We start from the raw sequence: 22,084 nt of genomic DNA on the forward strand, positions 1-22,084 counted from the left end.
TTTATTAATAATGTATGTGCCACCTTTGTTTCAATAATATCTGGGGCATTGTATAAGAGATACTACTTGGGGCACTAATTTTTATTAATAATGTATGTGCCACCTTTGTATCAATAATATCTGTGCCCCCTTAGTAATAATAATGAAGTTCCCTTTTTAAATTATCTTAATATTAGTGGCCACTTAATTTTTATATTCATTGTGTACCAGCCATATTTTTCTACTCCTTCTTGTCTTGATTCAATATAGGGGGGAATTCAATTAGATGCAAAAAAAGCAAAAACGTAATGTTTTTGCACATTGTGTGTTTTGGTGCGATATTTTTGCGTGCTCCCATTTTTCACACAATCCAATTACAAAATACGCGAAAACGCGTATTAGTGGCACTACTGGGGGCACTGCATAAGGGAACATTACTGGGGGCACTATATAAAGGTGCACTACTCGGGGCACTGTATAAGGGGCACTACTGGGGGCATTGTATAGGGGCACTACTACAGGGGGCACTGCATAAGGGGCACTGCTACTGGGGACATTGCATAAGAGGCACTATTACAGTGGTCATTGCAAGAGGGGCACTACTACTTGGGGCATTAAGGTGTATATGGAATGGAAAGGAATGTTCCCAGAGTGACGAGAAATGGTGGTGTGTCCTGTTGCCATGCCCCCATTTTCCAGTGGTCACGCCCACTTTTTTGCACCGACTTGTGGGAGGGGCTCTTTTTTTAACTTGCCCTGGACTCCAAATACCCTAGTTATGCCACTGCTCACAAGTGGCTGTGCTGCTTAGTCAATGACTTTGTATAGGGGGTGCACGGTTGTGTATGCTGTGCTGTACTCTGCTATATAGGCTGTGTTCAGACTCATAAGTCACAAGTGGCTGTGCGTCTTAGTCAATTTGTATAGAAGGTGCACACTGCTGTATGCTGTGCAGTACTCTGCTGTATAGGCTGTGTCCAAACTCACAAGTGAAGTCACAAGTGGCTGTGCTGCTTAGTCAATGTGTAGAGGGGTACACGCTGCTGTATGCTGTGTTGTACTCTGCTGTAATGGCAGTGCTGTGTCCATCAGTGAGACATTCACGTGCATATATAAGTCCTGTGACTCCACTCCACACTGTTTAAATAGACCTGCACCTGCCACATCAAAAATTTTTAAAATTATATTAAATAATTGTATTGTTTGTACTGTTTGGTGTGGTTTGTTCACGTGCATATATAAAGCAAGCCCTGTGGCTCCAGTACACGCAGTAATAGAGCTGTGACATAAAAAAATAATAATAATAATTGTACTGTTTGGTGCGTTTTGTTCACGTGCATATATAAGCCCTGTGGCACCAGTCCACACAGGAATAGAGTTATGACATAAAAAAAAATAATTCAATAATTGTACTGTTTGGTGTGCTTTGTTGACATGCATAAAAAAGAACTCTGTGTCCTAAATGTGACATGTTTGAAGTTGAACTGCCACATGTTTGTGCCTCCCCCTGCTGTCGCTTAGCTTAGTCAGCCAGCTAGCTCGGTGCAATCTTTTGCACTAAACTGGATGAAAAAAATATTGTGAGCTGTGAGGTGGTTAAAACTGACTGGAAATTAGTGGAAATTAATGTTTTTGTACATTTTGGAACAAATCCAAATCCACAACCAAAAGCAGTCACGGCGTTTTGGCAAAACCAAAATCGGACAACGCATTATTGCCACAACAAACAAAAATGATCTCTAATAAATGACTTTTTTAAAAGTGCACATTTTTGACTGAAAAATATATTTGCACCCATTTTAATGCACCCCCAATTTAACTGCATCATTTATTTTGTCCAAAAATGCTTTTTATAATTTTTATTCACTTATGGAAATAAGCAAATAACAGCCATTTGACAGAATTTTAGAACCCTAAATACTTTTACGGTTGAGTCTCCCATATCCAAAATGCTTGGGACCAGGGGTATTTTGGATATCGGAATATTCTGTATTTTGAAATATTTGCATACCATAATGAAATATCTTGGAAATGGGATCCAAATCTAAACAACAATGCATTTATGTTTTATATACAACACAAGTTTGTGTACATACATGAAATTAATTTGTGTTTCATTTACATCTTATATACACAGTCTGAATGTCATTTTATACAATATTTGTAATAATTTTGTGCCTTAAACTAAGTTTGTGTACATTGAACCATCAAAAAGCAAAGGTGTCATTATCTCAGTCATGCAAAAAATATTCCGTATTTCGGAATATTTGGATATGGGAGACTCAAACTGTATTAGGGCCACTAATACACTTCTACATTGATTACCTATGTCAGTTACCTAATTTAAGTGGTACAGACATATTTTCCCAAATTCACCAGTACTTTTCGCTGTTTATTCCAAGAACAGTTTTCGTTCTAATGCATTTTCGCATTTTCGCGTATTTTGTAATTGGATAGTGTGAAAAATGGGAGCACGCAAAAATATCGCACCAAAACACACAATGTGCAAAAACATTAAGTTTTTGCTTTTTTTGCATCTAATTGAATTCCCCCCTATATTGAATCAAGACAAGAAGGAGTAGAAAAATATGGCTGGTACACATTGAATATAAAAATTAAGTGGCCACTAATATTAAGATAATTTAAAAAGGGAACTTTATTATTATTACTAAGGGGGCACAGATATTATTGATACAAAGGTGGCACATACATTATTAATAAAAATTAGTGCCCCAAGTAGTATCTCTTATACAATGCCCCCAGTAATGCCCCTTATACAGTGCTGCTAGCAATGGTTCCCCTATGCAGTGCCCCCAGTAGTGGTCCCCCCTATGCAGTGCCCCTTATCCAGTGCCCCAGTAGTAATCCCCCCTATGCAGTGCCCCCCAGTAGTGGTCCCCCGTATGCAGTGCTCCCAGTAGTGCCCTTTATACAGTGCCCCCAATAGTGGTTACCCTTATACAGTGCTCCCAGTAGTAGTTCTCCCTATGCAGTGTCCCCCAGTAGTGCCACTTATATAGTGCCCCCAGTCCCCCCTAAGCAGTGCCCCCAGTAGTAGTCCCTCTATGCAGTGCCCCCAGTAGTGGTCCTCCATATACATTGCCCCCAGTAGTGCCTCTTATATAGTGCCCCCAGTAGTAGTCCCCCCTACGCAGTACCCCCAGTAGTGCCCCTTATGTAGTGTCCCAGTAGTGGTTCCCCTATCTAGTGTTCCTTATATAATGCCCCCAGTAGTAGTCCTCCCCATGCAGTGCCATTAGTAGTGGTCCCCCCTATGCAGTGCCTCAGTAGTGGTCCCACCTATGCAGTGCCCCCAGTAGTGGTCCCCCCTTTTCAGTGCCTCCAGTAGTGATCCCCACGATGCAGTGCCCCCAGTAGTGCCCCTTATATAGTGTCCTCAGTAGTAGCACCCCCAGCAGTGCCAGACAAAGACAAACACGTTAAAAAGGAAAAAAAAACACTTACCTGAATTCCCTCTCCTGCTTCTACTCCTGCACCCGCCGCCATCGTCCGCTCCTCCGTCCTCCTGGGCTGGCCCACTTTGCATTATGGGAGAGATGGCATGACGTCTCTCCCATCACCCACTGTGGGAACCGAAAAGATGGAGCTCATGAGTGAGCTCCAGTCCGGCTCCGCAAGTGGGTGCAGCAGTCAATGAGAGTATATCTGACTCTCATTGGCTGGCTGCCAAAGCAAACACACTGCCGCTGGGTAGTACGAGTGTACTAGCCGGCGGCTGTTTATGTTACTGTGTAGTGCGGACTGCACTCCATGCGGTCTGCACTACACTGACCACCCATGTCCTGGACAGCGGCCGGCGGAGCCTCCGCGCTGCTGGCCCAATGTCTCCCAGGGCACGAGTCCTACTCGACCCCCCCCCTAGTTACACCACTGACTGTGAGTCTGGACACAGCACAGCAGAGTACAGCAGAGTACAGCACAGCATACAGCAGCGTGCACCCCCTATACACAGTCATTGACTAAGCAGCACAGCCACTTGTGATCTGGACACAGCACAGCCTATACAGCAGAGTTAAGCACAGCATTCAGCAGTATGCCTGAAAAGGAAATGGCGTGAGACCAGAGCCCAGACCACAGCCGCCGCTTGGATTGACTCGGATTCCCAATGTTCGAGTGGATTCGGATTCCAAGGAATCTGAACTGGTCATCTTTAATATTTATTCCTTAACTTTAAAAAAATATATATTTTTATTGTAAACCATAAAATTGGAATACACACCAATCTCCCCCTAAAAATGAAAAACAGTAAGCCAGATCTCCAAATATAAGTAATGAATAATCTATTTTTGATGCAGTATGTGGTATTTTTGTATATACAAAATAGTCAAAGTTGATGCAATATAAATGAACTGCTAGTAATTACAAAAGCAAATGAACCAGTTTATACAAGTTGCTCCACTTAACGTGTACAGTTTTTATATTTATTATACCTACAAAGGAGATCAAGTTGTTCTGGTTTCTGTGATGATCACAAAAGTTTTTTGCTCTGAGCATAAGGCATGTAATTGATATTAACCCTTTAGATTGTAACAAGTGATGCCCTAATCAGAAAACAACATTATAAACAACATTATAGTATCAAATGAGTTTCTGAAGGTAAATCATTGCTAATTGAAACTAGCCTTTGATGTGGTGATTGTTTAATGTAAACTTATTTAAATGTTCAGCTGACATAGCAGTACATAGCCACAAACAAAGTTATCTGCAGGTGGCGTGGTAGGAGAATCACGTTATCATGATGAAGGAGGGTTGTCTACTCCACAGAGATCACGGGAAATTCAGGAAAAAAAATATTTATTTAATATTTATTCATTCATTTTTTTTAAATGTACTATTTTTATTTCTGCAGTTTCCTCATAAATGGCATGTTTTATATTTGTTTGAAACAAAATAAGCCGGCCATACACAGTGCAATATGCACCTTGCAACGCGACGGGGGATCCGATGGCTGACATATCTGGCAGTCCCCACACATGGTGCGATCGGGTGGCCGATCTCCCAATATGCCAGCACCCCCCTCCCCCACCCGCATAGCGCTGCATGGGATCGCACATCGCAACCCCAGATCAACTGAACCTGCAGTATGATCTGGAGGTGCGATGTACGACCCCACAGGTGCGCGCACTATCTGATGCCCATACAAGTTACAATATAGCAGCGATATCTTACCAATCCATTATATCGGCTGCTTTATCGCACCTTGTATGGGCACCTTTAGTGTTTCATTTGCTAAACAAACATTTTGTTTCATTCATGTGTGCTTTCCTTAATCAGGTTCTCCAGTTATACATGGGCTTATTAGCTTATTGTATATTGTATTATACTGTAGGACATGGTACCAAACTCACCACTACTCTGGCTGCAAGATGTTTTATTTTCCAGTCTGTTATGGAACTCTCTGGTTACAGCTTCCCTGCACTCCCCTGTCACATATACTGTAACTGACTATAAATTACTATTCTGTGATAGCAATACTATCATAGTAAAGTATAATTTGTCATCATAGTACAGCCAGTTACTATCAGTTGTAGGTGGTATTAGGTTTACGAGGAAGAATACTTAATTTTCATATTGATTAACTATTCTGTAAAGACTGCAGGTTCAAGTTTGAAAGTCAATATGCGGTGATCAGTTTTGATGGGAAAATAACAGACCCATTTAGCCTGGATGTTTAGATAATATATAGGTGTAGCCATATCAGACAGATCTGACCTTTCAAACTCAATTAGTGTGGTCAGACAATGACCTACTGTACACTGATAAACCTTTAGTGTCTATTTAAATGTACACGTGTATAATTTGTTTGTGCCCCAATCCAATCAATGTACAGAGCTGTGTACTACTTTATCTCTTCATCAATAAAGGATAATAATAGTTTCATACTTTTTTCATTGAAAATACTCCTAATCAAATTATGAGATAGTTAACAATAATCATCATTATTCTATTATTGTCTAGCTATGAAGATCCCAAGCAGAAAAAGCCCTACAACACATTTTTTCGACAGAGCAAGCGCTTCTCCCTGTTTAACAAGCCACACAGCCAGTGATAACTATTGCGAGGTGTCAGCAGCATTAGACTTTGCCGGTTGCCTTCAGCTACAGGGGTGTATTTACTGAGCTGTGTTTGAAAAATGGCAGTTAGGAGCTGATTGGCTGGTACCTTATCATCGTTCACTTTGTCTCCTAACACAGTTTAGTAACTAGACCCCATAGAGTCCATGCAGGGCCGTAGCTAGGGTAGTGTGGCCGGTGCCATCACACAGGGCACCACAGGTCAGGGGGCGCTGTTTGGGCCTGTCAAATTTCTGTTTATTATCATTCTCACTTGTAGTTTCCTCTTATTTAATCTCCAGCATCTTCTGGCCTCCCCTATCTCTTCCCTGGCCCTTCCCCATGAGGCCATGGCCCTTTTTAGGGTGTATTATGTCCCTTTGAAAATTGAGGGGGCGCCAATGCTCTTTCTGGCACAGGGCACCAAAAAGCCTAGTTACGGCTCTGAGTCCACGTGCAAAGCCCAGAGAAGCCTGTTTAAGAAGTATTGCTGTGGTAGCTGTACTGCCGCAATTTTCTTACCCTGAGGTGGTGATAGTGGGAGAGTTACATGACTGTATTAGCCCGTCCCTGTGTTGTTTTCGAAATTAATTGTGATCACTTCACTTCTCCTTCATGGGCTGGACATGCGTGGTGTGTGCCGTGGAGGGAATCCTTCAGACTGTAGCCCATAGTTTACACCAGCTAATACCATCTTAAGATGCCTTAGCTACCAAGACTTGATAAATTCAGCAATTAAGCAGACTCCATAGAAAGAAATGTAACTGCCTTTGTTGTCGAAAACAGCTATCATAATAGCTATCTCCAGTATGTAATGCATTCCCCCCTATACACATCACTGGAATACTTAATATTTGCAGGAACTACCTGAAAACAGGTGTTTAAGGGGGATATCGCATAAATATTTGTTGATAAATATGCCCCATAATCAGAAAAATAATTGGCTTGGACAGTATTGTAAAAGTTTTGAAGATTATTAGAATATATTTTAGATACATGTGTAAAACATTTAAGAGACATTTTCCTACACAACTTCCTAATAACCTCCTAAAGGACACTGCGACCAGATTGTATTAGCCACATATGACTTATTGGGCTGATAACAGAAAATAATAGTTTCAACTAATATTTCTGTGTGGTAAATGGCGCCATGATGGCACCCGCTTGTCGGCACAAGATAAGATCGGAGCTTGAAGGGGGCTGCACTCAGGCCTCCTCGGGCATTAATGTCCAGCTGCATGGCATGGGTTTTATCCTGCAGTCAACCAGGTTTGTACCAATCCACACAATGTCTCCCATCAGAGAAAGTCATGTTTGGCATTACCAGAAACTGTTATATTTAAGTGAAAGTCACAGTTGCATTTGCACAAAATAGACCTGTAATTTTTCAGAATTGACCGCTTATATTATTTTTTCAGCATTAAATATTTAGTGAACAATAACTAAGCATGCTCTCTGTATTTTTATTTAAACAGGAACTGTTTGATTGTGCCAGTCACCAAGATAAGAGATTGCACTGTGGTCAGGAAAAGATTAAGCTAAATACTGGAATACAACATACTGAGTGGGCAGCTCTACAAAGTAACACAAAGTAACATTGGCAGCATTATAATGTAATAAAATAAGCAGGGACTGAGGGGAGAGAATGTTGCTCTTCATTTTCTACAGCGTCTTTCAATTATGCTACAGAGAGTTCAATTCATTCCACAAATATTTGCTGCTGATTGGCTGCAATCAGCCATACCCCTTTTGTTGGTTTCACAAGCGTGCTAACCTTGCTATTAGGAGAACGACCTTTAAAGCAGATATTCACATTGAATATGCCTTTTAATCATGTGCTTTCAAAGACAATTGAAATATTTCAGCATGGTCACAGGACGATTCTTGAATAGCCTGTGTGAATAAGATGATTACTGACAAGTACTCAGAGTAACAAGGCAAATGCTAAGCCAAAATAGTCCTTCCATTCAATATGTAAATAATTTATGCAATATATTATCTCTCTACACATGCATGCTTAGTTGTCAGCTGTCCATAACTTTTAGGCATAGTCTCAGATTTTACAGGTGGTCCTGTATAAAATGTCCTTATGTTAGATGCAATTCTAACAATCTATTGTTCTTCTATGCACTTTACAAATTAACATATATTATTATTGAGGGGGAGAATCAATTAGGTGAGAGTTTCTTTGCACATAATTTTACCATAGGTAAAGTGCAGAGAATCAATTCAATTATTACAACCATGATAGTCATTGTGCCTAGAATCGGGCTAATATCCCTCATTTTTGTTTGTAGCACTGTTTGTTGACTTTGTCAGGGACATGGGGGTTGATTCAGTTATCCGTGGGGTTTACTCACAGCTAATTGTCAGCCCAGACCTATTCGATTAGGTCCCACATCCCCATATGTTAAAAAGCCCCAGAGTGTAAACTCAACATGTGGGGTAAACCATAGTTTCCAGCACTTAGGACCTCATTCAGAGTTGGTCGTTGCGGCCGCACGGTCGTACGCCACCGATGTTCGTTATACAGCGCATGCGTAAAGTTCGCAATGCGCGTGCACAAACTAGCCGCTACGATCAGAAATTTCTCTCTCCTTGAACACAGCCAGGTCGGTAGTTTGAGTGACAGATGGAGGCGTTTGTGGGTGGTAACAGGGAAGGTGCTTGAAAACGGGGGAGTGGAGATCCGAACGCAGGCGTGCCTCATTATGCGAACGGCGTTTTATGGGAGTGCATACGGATTATGGGAGTGCATAATTAACAAAGTAGCGTCATGGCACATGTGACATGGGAGGTTTTTACACTGACATGATCGTAGAGCTTAAGAGAGGGTATGGTCAACCTTAAGCTCTACGACCAGTTCCGATGGTTCCCGATGGTCTCGATTAATCCTTATATGCCCGGAGATGACATGCAATGCGTACGAGAAGGGGGCGTATTTTTTTGTCTTCCGACTGCTTCCTCCCCTTGGTCGGCCAACTACCGATCCGAACTTAGGGACGCAACTTGCGAGTGAATCATTTGCATATCCGGACCCTTTTTCCGTACGACCGTGCGGACGCTTCGAACGACTCTGAATGAGGTCCTTAATGCGGAATCTATGGTTTACCACACATTGCCCATGGGTTTATAGTACTGGGAAAATACAGAAAGATTGATTAGCTCTAAGAGTTAATCCAGGAGCTTTACCCAAATCGTAAACACAGCGTGTAATTGAATCTGCCCTGTGGAATTTGTTGTTTTCAATGAACTGATATATATTAATTGTTAAGTGATAAAGTCAGTATATATATAAAAATATTACATGTAAAAAATCTAAATGTAAAACAGCCTAAAAAATACATGCTAAAATGTTGATATAATAAATGAGTAACGTATTAAAATTTCATCTCAAGACCTTTATGATAATGTGCAGATTGTCACAAAGGGCTTTATTTAGAGCAGACCACAACTTTGTATTGGAATGGCACTGCGAATTTCAAGAAATATTAATCCCATTTTGCAATTGGCCATAAATTTGAATGTTTCTGCAGTGGAAATTGAATTTAAGAGTTCCCACACCACCTTCTATCACACCAGACAGCAGAATTAATTAACGACTATCAACCCAGCTCTAGCCATAGACAATCAATTCTGCAAAATTAAAATGTAAAAATAAAGTTAGAAAAAATTAGTTATGGGAATGGCAAAGCAAAAAAGCAAAAATCATGCAAAAAATTAAAATTATTGCCAGAACTTTGCAGCTCTACAAAACTGCTTGATCAAACAAAAAATGTAATTTCTGGTTCAATATTGTCCAAACTATGCTCATCATACATACACAAACAGCAAAATAATGTTTAACAGTTCGCGTGTTCTGTGGAATTTACCGCTTGTCTTTTCTTGTTATATTATCTTCCAGACTATGCTGGTAACCATAAATTAACACCAGCAATTTGTAGGATTTGTAATTATAATGACAATTGGTGATGTGAGTAGAGACAGAAGCTCTGTGTCTGGAATCTAACCTTGACAGCAGAACATAGTTGAAGATACAGTAGGTAAAAAAGTTACTTAATTGTTTTTATTTATCACAATAGTTGGACAAATACACTAGGAAAGGGTTAGAGACAAGGTTGGAGAATACTTCTGAGGCTGTGTCTCTATGGATTTCCTTGCTTTTTTAAAACTAGAGATTGCAGTGGAGTAAATCACCAGCGATGCACTCTTTGGGGTAAATTGACCAAGAATCATGGGAGTTGCATTCCTGTGTGAGTTTTCCCTGAACTTAAAACTCGGAGATTTGCTAAAGGCAAACTCAAGTTCAAAAATATGATCCCGCGCAGAAGTAAACAGCAAAACATGCAAATAGAAGTCATAGTATCGAAATAACCCGCAAGTATATTGCATACACAGTGATACAACTCAAGGATTTATGAAGAATCATGTTTCAAAACACGATAGAACATGACAACAATTCAGTGTTGTGTTCTCACAAAGCATTGCACATACCAGTAAACTTACAGCTACCAGAACTTACAGCTACAAAAGAATGAACAATTAAAGCCCACCTGAAAAGTTGGGACTTACATTAGGGTCACATAAATCCAAGATGTACATTATGTACAAGAGAAGGGAAAAAATCTTACAGTAATCAGTGCCATAGAACAGTAAAGTCACAGAGGTCTCTTCAATAAAGGAAACATCATTATGTAAAACAAAATGGGGAAAGTAATAGCTACAGGCCCAAGGTGTCAGTGTCCAATTGTACATCCTAGATACACAGTATTGTTAGGTAATAATGACAAGTCACTGGAACTTTGGCGCAGAAAATTTGGCAACCTTGGATACACTGTGTTTAATGGGATGTAGTTATGAGACAGGCGGCCGCACGGCCGCCGGTCTCAATCCCGACACTACAATCCCGGCAGGGGATTTAACATAGGCATTACCAATGTTAATCCCAACAACGGGACACCGACAGGACACCAGACCGATCGTCCAGCGCTGGAGGTAAGTAGCGATGTAGCCATGGACAGGTTTAGGGACCCCCGGAGGGACTTAGGGTTAGGTACCCCCTGGGGAAGGTTAGGCTAGGGAAAGGGGGGGTTAGGTTTAGGCACTAGGGAGGGAGGCTAGGGTTAGGGACCCCCCCGGGAGGCACTAGGGGGGAGGTTAAGGTTAGGCACCACTAAAGGAGAGTTAGGGAGGGAGAGGGGAGGGTTAGATTACTTACCTCTGCTGTCGGGATTTCCTCCGCATTGGGCTAGCGCTGTCGGGATTTGAGCCGGCAACTACACAGCCATCGGCATTTCAATCCCGTTCTGTGTTTGATAGCTACAGAATGGGATGGTCACAGGAATGTCAGGGACTAACACAGAGAGGCCTGTATGTGAGAACTGTATATCAGAAAAACAAAGTTGTCAGCCATTTTGCAAATCAACAAGCAAAGCTACAACACCACATGAGATAGTGCATTCAGATGTGTTTGGTCCAATGGAAGTAAAGTCAGTAATACTTCATGACATTCATAGATAACTTCACAAGAATGACACAAATATACTCAGAGAAAAATCTGAAGTAACAAAGGAAAATGCAGACTAAAAGAGACTTGTGGAAAATCAAACCGGTCACAGACTCAATGTCCTGAAATCTGATAATGGTGGAGAACATCTGAACAAAATGGTGGAATTATTATAATTATTATGGAATATTTTGTATAGTGCATCAATTGACCATTGTCTACACTTGTTAGGAAAACAGTGAAGTGAACAAGCAAACCATACACTAGTGGAGAAACCAAGATGTATGCTAAAGGATGCAGACCTAGACAAATAGTTTTGGGCAGAAACCATGTCCACAGTAGTTTATTTCAAAAACCATTTTCCCACAGTTACGCTAAAGTTCATAACACTTATTAAAGTGTTGACAAAGAGAAATTCAAGTATAAAACATCTCAGAACTTTTTTACAGCCCTCTAACATATACCAAATGAATGAAGACATAAACTGGATTAAAAATCAGTAAAGTGCATCATGCTTGGCTATTGAAAGCAAAGGCTACAGATTATGGAATCCAAGAACCAAAAGGCTTATCAAGTCCAGAGATTTTATATAAAAGGAAATAGTGCAAGTTGTACAAAAGTTGGAAGTTAATATGCAGAACAAGTATGTGTCACTGGATGTGCCAGCAACTGGAGATGCATCTGAACCAAAGGCTACCAGCATGGAAGCTCAACCACAGAAAATGTCTTCTGCAAGATCAAAGTTTGGCGAACCATCTAAGAGGTATGATGTGGAATTTTAAAATATGCATTCAGTGAGCCGTAGGTTATTCAAACAGCATAGTCAAGAGCCGAAATGAGTGAAACTCAGCAATGGATAAGGAGTTGGAATTGCTTGATGACAATAACACATGGATCATGGTTCAAAGGCCAAGCTATCGTAAGACAGTCAAAAGTAAATCGTTGTTCTGCAGAAAATTGAAGGCAGATGGGAGCATTGCACATTCTAAGGTCCAATTGGTTGCAAAAGGTTGATTGAGGTAAGACTTACTGTATTCTCTGGTAGCAAAATACAGTATTTTACGACTGGTTATGGCTATATCAGCCATACAAAATATATTGATGTATAAGCAGGATTTTGATTTTACTTTCCTAAATGAAGAATAAATATGAGCTGCCAAAGCCCTATAGTGAAAAAATGTTTAAAAAAGGGAAAGTCTGCTTCTTTAAAATTATGTGGTTAATTCTAATATATTAAATTAGTCAGTACTACAAGAAATTGCCTTTACCACAAACACAATACCGAGTTAGCTCATCATTGTGGTATATGTGGATAACTCGCTATTGGCAGGTCAAGAAGAGCACATTAAAGAGGTAAAGGGGTTACTTGGACAAAAGTTCAAGATGAAAGACCTGTGTCCAGCACACTCTGAAGGATTAATCAAGACCTTGAAGAAGGTATCATATCTGTCTATTTAGAAAGGCTCCAGATATAAAGAAGAAATTAGTGACAAACCACTTCAGAGACACCACAACACTAATACAAAAAAGTATTCTAACAAATGCAAGAAGGAAAGGTTTCTTTTGGTGTGGGAAATGTAGTAGCTGTAGAAACACAGGCAAAAACACCACAAAACCAGCCATTAAGTTCCAGTCCAATCAAACAGGACAAATGTTTCATATAAAACAAGAATTAACATGTGACTCAAAAAATGTGATCTATCTTTTAGAATGTGGTTGTCATTTACAATATGTGGGAAGAACAGTACGACCACTGAAAGTAAGAATAGGAGAACACATTAGAAATATAAAAAGAGGATTTCAGCAACATAGCATCTCCAATCATTATAAAGAGGTACATAACAATGACCCTAGATGTTTGAAATTTCTAGCAATAGAACAACTAGTACCGAATTGGAGAGGAGGCAATTTCAATGCATGGGTAGATAAAAATGAGAGTAAATGGATCTTCAATTTGAAAACCCTGCAACCTAGGGGGCTAAACATAGATCCATAAGACCTTTATTATATATATATACCATTATAGACATATGGATATACACATGAGATTCTATGCATGTATGTACAGATGTGTAAGATATGTACTTTTATATCTAGATACAGACAAGTGCAGACAAATATGGATTTGATATAAGAATGATCAGATATGATTGATATATGAACATTCTTCAATTGTGGGGTACATAGAATGAATACAGGATGTGATGATTTATGTAATATACTAGAATAATTTAATATTCATGATAAACCAACCGAATATATTAACAAAATATGCGCTAGAACATCTGAATTTACTTCTGAATATATATGTGAATATATATGTGATTTAACATCTGAATAAGCTAAATAAGATGATTGCAATTAATAATGAGATAAATGAGCCAAATATTGTAAGTGAAATACGATAACCATCTGCATAATGATAAAATGACCACGACAAAATGGCCACCGGCTCATAAGAGACAGAAAACGATATAACATGCAAGAATAAAGCAAGGGAACACGGAACTAATAGACATGATGCATAAGGAATCCGCTTGTCCCCAGAAGAGGTTTGACGCATGCGCAGAAGTCCTGGTATGCAGTAAAAGATAGAGGACAATTTGCAACATCAAGAATACACGTGGAACACAAGTCCACGCAAGTGCATTATCTCCAGATAGCGAACTGACTCCAGTGCGCAGGCGCTAAAGATGGAACCCGGAAGTAACAACGAATGGAGTCCAGGGAGCAATTAACAAGGTATTTAAAGGGCATACGAACTGCAGTCTGGTAACACCCTTGAAAAAGTCCCGCAAATGGGATGAAACGCGTTGGGCACATTGGACACACATAATTGATTGTGGTTTTGTTTTGTTTTTTGCTTTTGATTTCGATATTGTATATATAGTTTTTATTTACTTCTACAAATAAATTGATTTTACTGAGCCAGCATCGTATACTGAGCCAGCAACATCCTATGTGGCACACTGAATATAACGCATATACACACAGAGGTCCACACACCCCCACTCATTCACCAGCTGATTTGGACAGAAGAGACCAGCAGAGAAGGATACCATGGGTAAGTTTATTCTTATCACCTCTCTGCACACATTGTGTCTGTAAGAAAGTGATACTGTTCCTATCCTTATTACTGAAGGTGCTGATTTTTGGAGTGGAGCTGTGGAGGAGTATTTAAGGTGGACCCTGTGGATAAATACTTTGAAAGAACAGTGTGGCATGAGTTTTTCAATCTTGGGATTTATATAAGGACATTGATTAACCACAGTGACTTCTGGTATTATTATTATACGAGACTCTCTTATCATACGAGACTTTTTCTTCTTAATTGGATTACTGTGGGACTCACAATAGGATTAGAGTCAATGGAGTTGTTATGGTACATGAGAATGAATTTCATTACAAGATTTATACAGGATTAAATAATTGCATTTCGACTCATATATATTAACGTCTACATCATATTTATATTTATATACAATATTAACAGATGAGCGCTGCATGTTTGTATATGTATTGATCATATCTGTCGACCAACGAAAAATATTTGAGATGACCACCATTCCTATATAGGGTATCTGTTCTTGCTGGCACAGGGTATCTGTTCTTGCTGGCATGCACAGCGATAAGCTGGGCAAGTAGAAAGCAGTCCACAGTAGCATTGTCTACCACCGAAGCAGAGTACATGACCTTGACTGAATCGGCTAAGGATGTCTTATATTTTAAAGATACGTTACATGAACTGAGTATTGCAAGTGTAGAAGATACCATCAACATAGAGTGTGATAATAAGGATGTAATCAACCTGTCCCATAGCATAAATCATCACAAGAGGTCTAAGAATATCGAAATCAGGCACCACTTCATTCAAGAGTTTGTAGAGAGGATCTCTTTATGTGGTTCATATGGTCAGTGAAGTGAAGCCTGCAGATGTGCTTATAAAGGCTCCTATCTCACACTCACTTAGAAATTCCTAGAGAAATGTTGACTTGATGTCATGTGATATGTTGATGTTTTTCTCATGTGTTTAACCCTGTTTCTCTTTCTGGTTACTATACAGAAGCTCAAATTGAATGTGTGTAAAATGGAGAAGCTTGTCTTAAGGTTGGTTGGGTGTTGATAGTGGAATGCGCTACTGTGCAGATTCCATTTTGTTCTTCCAGGAAGGCTTCATTTCCTGTTCCAAGATGGACACCAACAGTTAGTACTGTACATGCATGGCACCATATTGTCACTGTGTTACAGTGCCACAGTGGAATACAAATGTATTCCACTTAGCTAGGGTGAGATCTGCACTATTACCTGCATTTACCACTGTTCCAACATCCTGCACCGCTACCCACAAGTTACATACACTCACCGGCTGGTGAGTGTATGACATCCTGCTCCACTCAAGTTTCACAACATCCAAACCAGTGTGTATCATAGTGAGTACGGCTGTACCTCATTTGTCCTTCTATAAACCATTCTACTGGTTTAGCAGTTGTTCATAGTGATAAGGCATCCACTGTTGTGTAGCCATACCACTGCACTGTACACATATTTCCAACAGGTTATAGAATATTGTTGTCCATAGCCCTTGGTTTGGCATCTTTGTAGTCTGGGCCACGTGCTCTCTGTAGCATTAAAAAGTTAGTGTGCATCCCCGTCTCCCCCTGTACTTCACCTCCACTCTCGTGAAGGAAGCCTCAATAGAAGCCCCTAACAGGAGAAAGCATAGTTCACCAGGACTCGACTGCTATCTACAAGCTAGTAAGAATGGAAGGGGCACTGGCTGGGGATCTTTCCTATAGGTGATAGGGAAGAAGTTTCAGCATTGTGCAGAATGCATGCATAACAATCCAGATGTGGAGTGGAGACAGAAAGAACTAGTCCCAATGTACATCATCTTTGGGGCACTTTCCTTAAACTCCCTGGGCTACAAACAACTGAGAACATAAAATAGAGAAACTTGCTTGTGATGACACTCCTATTGTGACATTTAAAAATTGACAAAACTGTCACTTTTCAAACCGTTTTTAGACTTAACTGACAGACCTGGGGACCTGTGCTGCACATCATATTGCTTATGTCAACATACTAGTATATACTAGTACTGTTTATATATAAAATATCAACTTCATTTAAAATAGGCAAATACATTAAGCCAGTGTTGTTAGTGCTTGTTTCTATGAAACAGTCTGGTTGTGGCGCCTCATTTGCATGCTGTATGAAATCTGTATTTGATTATCTTACATAAGGGTATGATTAACCAAGCAAAGCTGTGCTATATTTCCCACTAATGTACTACATTCATTACAACTGCATTACAAGATATTGGATATAGCTCAGGCTGTTCTTAACCTTGGAACAGCAGTTTGGATGACACCATATGGTCACATATTTTCCTGTAGATTGGAAGAGACCAGTGCGTCGTGCGATGTTTCAAAATAGTGTTTTATTTAGTACTTCACCACAAACTAACCCTAAAAAAGATTTTAAATAAAATTACAATGATTTTTCAAATAGTTCCATTACCTAGTAAGGGCAGATACGTAATGATTAATATTGTGATGTATTTTTTTTAGTGATTGTTAAATATAGATAAACATGTATATGTGTGCGTTCTTAAATATATGTAATTGTTTCCGGTTACGGCAAACAGTGTGCAAACTGCAGATTTCAGTTAACCATACTTAGTATAAACAGAATCTGTGTAGATTATTCTACGTCACAATGACACATTTATTCCCCTGCTCTGGGAGCAGGAAACAAGCACACCGCCCCTGTAATGTAGGACAGCTACAAATATTTCACAGCACAGTGGAGGCTGGCTCCATACTGTACCTACAGTACAATGCAAGCTGGATTCTCAACATAACACATGTAAAGAGCCAGAGGAAACATAAGAACCTACATAATCGGTAATGCACGAGTGTCATATTGCTAAGTATTACACAACACATTTTATCCTTCCATTTCTTTATGTTACGAAAGCAGAGGGACCAATTCTGTATGTAAAATCTGAACATACTGTACACATTATTTGTCAGCAAAATACTGTTGAAAAATCAGTTAAGTCAGTTTACCTGATTAATGCTGGAATTCCTACTTACTGTACGTCCTGGTTTTTTATTTCTTTTTTTAGAAGTATGAATGGGCACAGTGTCAGTGTTTCAGTGACGTTTCAAATGTTTAGTAGGAGGAGTAGACTTGAATGATCTTATTGCTCCTAAAGAAAAAGGAGGTGGTGGAGGAGGCTGGTTCAGCTTGTCCTGCTGATGCTGGCTTCTTCTCTTACATTCAGTGTGAGTAATGCCTTAGGCAACCCAATAGAAATGGCAAATGGCACTTAAGTGAGAGGAAATAGTTCCTTTGTTAAGCTTCTCTCAATGAAAATACCAGAACACAGGTTAGATATATAATTTTGTTGCACAAAATCATTTTGATGTACTTTTCTTGATGTTGAAATATTACATCGATGCCTGGTATGTTTTATAAAAAGTGTTCACAAAATATTTGTGACTAAATATAGCGCAAATACTAATAAAGTAGGGATGTGTGCCGACCCCGTGTTTTGGCTTTGGTTTTGGATCTGTATCTCTTTCAAGGTTTTGGATGTGGATTTGGTTTTGCAAACCCACCCTCAAGTGTTTTGGTTTTGGATCAGGATTTAAAAAAAAAAAAAAGTAGATAAAAAGTTTTAAAAACACCTAAAACCATGTAATTTATACAATCCAAATTCTGAACCACAAAAAGATCAGAACCACGACCCGGATTTACCCGGATCTCCACAGGAGATCAGAACCGCCACTCGGATTTACCCGGATTCACAAAATTCGGGTGGAGTTTGATTTCTGGAGAACCAAACCGCACATCTCTATAAAAAAGTTAAATATTTTTGTACACTGAAATACCTACACAGCTTCATATTTTGTGCCTCTGGACACTTGCAGGGGTGCCTCAGCTCGGTGGTCCAGCACCAAATCAAATTATTTATGGTCAGTGTATTGTAAATATGTGGACAAACAGATGCGTGAACCAGTTCGCCACCACATAACTGACCCTAAGGATGACAGGTAATCACAGTTTACTTAATTATTATTCTGAATTTCTCATTAACAAACATTTGGCCTAGGGGTGCCTTGAAAACAATGCTGATACTCTAGGGCACCGCGATTCAAAAAAGTTTGGAAACTACTGCTCTAGTGCAAACCTCACTTACCAACTTCTACATTTTCTTAAAACGTCTGCAGTAAAAGGTGTTATACCTTAGCATTCATTCATACAAGTGCCTGTGGCACATTTTGTCATGTCATTTTCATTTTGATTGGGGAGTATAAGCTCTGTGAAAATACGGCAGGTACAGTGTTGTTTTGTCACTGTGCCATCACGTCTCTAGGTTATGTTTTAACTACAGTACATGTTAGAGCAGGTCTGAAGTTAATCGTACACAGGCTACATATGATCTGACCAGCTTTCTGTACCATCCATGTGACAGTATAATGCACATGCACTGTGATCAATGATCATGGTACATTCAGTATATTTAACTTGTTTCTAGCTCATTCCAAACACAATGTAATGTAACAAAATATGCCTGAAAAAGTCCTTAATAGCAGCATCTGTACAGAATTACAGACCCTTACTTCTTACAATACATACAATGTGTAAAATACAGCAAAATTATATAACACTAGTTTTATGAAAATAACTTACTAGTTCAATACTGCACACAAATAACCAAACAAAATGCTTATACCAACAAAACATAACATTTCCTAACTACAAATGTGGAAGAAGCTGCTATGTATCATACCTCGGGTAAACTGCAAAGAGAAATAAGTTTTCAAAACTACCAGACTGTTGCAGTTGTTCTTACAATTCTTTCCCAGCCCCGTCTTCTGTTCTGATTCTTCTCCAGTGAGAGAGAAAGAATCCATGTAAACCCTGCCTTCTTTTCCATACAGAGGAGAGGGGGTCACCAGTCATCAGCAAATACAGGAGAGTTTCACAATAACATAGTAAGAGATACTTTACTTGTACCAGATGAGGTGTGTGTCAATGTTTTCTAATGATAAAAAATTACAGGACTGCCCCCCTTAATCTGGCATGTGGTTATCCAGGGCCACAACTAGGGGGGGCTGGAGGTGCGCGTGCACCTGGTGCCGGATTAGGTGCCCATAGCCCCTGCATTCAACAGCGCTGCTGCACCAGCCACCAGTGTCCCCCAGGCCACCTCAGCCAGACAGCGCAGGTTGGCTCCATTTGCCGGACGCCAGCTGGGATTTTATTACCAGCGGGTGCTCGGCTTCTTCCCTGCGGGGCAGCAGCAGCCGGAGGCTGGAGTTCTCTCCTGAACTCCAGCTTCCGTCACCCCCCACAAGCACTATGGGAGAGACGTCATGACATCACTCCCATAGTTCCGAGGAGAAGCCGGGTGGATCGGACGGTGGCGGACGCAGGATAGGGGTTTTAGGTAAGCATTGTTTTTTCTTTCCTGTGTAAGTGGCACTACAGGGAGCATTACTATGGGGGCATTACTATAATGGCACTACTAGTGTGGAGGCATTACTATGGGGGAATTACCTCAGTGAGCATTACCTTAGGGGCACTGCTGAAGGGGGCATTACTATAAGGGCACTGCTGCAGGGGGCGTTACCTCAGGGGGCATTACTATAGGGGCACTGCTGAAGGGGCATTACTATAGGGGCAGTACTACAGGGGGCATTACTATAGGGGTACTGCTACAGGGGGCATTACTATAAGGGCACTACTACAGGGGCATTACTATAGGAGCACTGTTGCAGGGGGCATTACTATAGGGGCACTACTACAGGGGGCATTACTATAGAGGCACTACTACAGGGGGCATTACTATAGGGGCACTGCTGCAGGGGGCATTACCATAGGGGCACTACTACAGGGGGCATTACTACAGGGGCACTGCTGCAGGGGGAATTACCATAGGGGCATTACTACAGGGCGCATTACTATAGTGGCTCTGCTGCAGTGGGAGCATTATGTGTAAATGGCATTATGTGTAAAGGGCATTACAATATATGGCATTATGTGTAAAGGGCATTACAATATGTAGCATTATGTGTAAACGACATTACAATATGTGGCATTATGTGTAAAGGGCATTACAATATGTGGCATTATGTGTAATATGTTTGTTCTGTCGATATTTGTAATTTTAATAAAATAATTTGGACATTTGATGGTTTTATTTAAGAAATTTTAACTAATATTTTTTAAGGGTTGGATATTAAATTTATGTCAGAAAAGGCCATTTTATGATGGGTGGTGGGGGTGCCAAATTACTGTCTTGCCCTGGATTACAAAAATCCTAGTTTTGGCCCTGGGTTATCATATGCATATGTGTATCAACTCAGCTAGAGGCGGCCTGTGATAAAGATATATTTTGCAGTTGCTATGCATGGTGAGTGGCGAGCAGGATGTGGACAGCCTGTCCTACCTTACAGCTGTTCACAGTGCCTGATCAAATATTATGCTGCGGCCTGAGGCACCAGGAGTGGGGGTCAGGGCCAGCAACATAAGTATTGAGGCCCAGTACCCTCCCTGGTAGATACAGACTGTTAGGCCATTGGTTCACCCCCTGTATCTCTCCAGCTTCATCCTCCTGTCTCTCCAGCCTCATCCCTGCCTGTGTCTCTAAACATTATCCTTCCATGTCTCTTCAACCTTATCCTCACCTGTGTTTCTCCAGCCCAGGGGCAGACTGGGATGGAAAACCAGCCCGGGATATTTCTGGAAGCAGCTCTTATGGGTGTGGGTCTGTTGTGAGGGGGTGGGGTCTGTGGAGGAGGGCAGGATGCTCCCTCCTCTTAGGGCCTGGAAGCGCTTTTGCAAGCCACTGAGTGGAGCAGGGTCGGCAACAGAAATGTTGGACCCCCATCCCTCTGCACTAGGTACAGGCCAGTCAGTTTGGAAGTCTTTTTACTTACCTATATGGTGGTTTCTCTGCAACGGGGAACCCCTGAAGAATGTGAGCCTCACTGGGCAGCGTCTTCAGCCGATATTCACTATTCATGTAGATCACACTGCCTGGAAAATGCCTGTTTACGTAAAAATATAACCAATGTCATCATCATAACCAGATAATATATAGTAACAGAAGTGTTTGTGCAGGGCAAAATGTGAATTTCCCTGATCAAACAATTTCTGTGTCTTTCCAGGTCCCCGTGTTACTCCAGACTCCCTTACATCTCTCCATCCTCAGGCCCCCCTGTGGTTCTCCAGGAACCTTGTGGTTCTCCAGGCTCCCTGTGTCTCCCCATCTCCAGGCCTCCATGTCTCTTTCAAGGACCCCCTGCATCTCTCCATACCCAGGCCCATCTGTAGCTCTCAGCCTCATTCCCCCAGCCCCAGTGTGTCTCAGCCTCATTTCTCAGACCCAGTGTGTGTCAGCCCCATTCCCCCAGACCCAGTGTGTCTCTCAACCCCATTCTTTCAGACCCAGTGTGTGTCTCTCAGACCCATTCTCCAAAACCCAGTGTGTGTCTCTCAGCCCCAGACT

At 40.8% G+C, this 22,084-nt stretch overlaps 1 protein-coding gene across 7 annotated transcripts in view; it reads right to left on the reverse strand.

Moving 5' to 3' along the window:
* The window catches only part of LOC148517857 (monocarboxylate transporter 2-like), a 284,753-nt gene extending 265,233 nt beyond the window's left edge, over positions 1 to 19,520 (reverse strand). For 6 of the 7 annotated variants that reach the window (XM_088478118.1, XM_088478119.1, XM_088478120.1 and 3 more), the window contains exon 1: positions 19,361 to 19,520. The gene's annotated coding sequence lies outside the window, so the exon portion shown is untranslated. Of the gene's footprint in view, positions 1 to 17,630; positions 17,697 to 19,360 lie in introns of those variants that run through there. The other variant, XM_088478117.1, reaches the window with a different exon arrangement.
* Positions 19,521 to 22,084: the final 2,564 nt, after the last annotated feature.

The sequence above is a fragment of the Taudactylus pleione genome, unplaced genomic scaffold (assembly GCF_031769625.1).
Source record: "Taudactylus pleione unplaced genomic scaffold, aTauple2 ptg000207l, whole genome shotgun sequence".
In the NCBI taxonomy this organism is placed as follows: domain Eukaryota; kingdom Metazoa; phylum Chordata; class Amphibia; order Anura; family Myobatrachidae; genus Taudactylus; species Taudactylus pleione.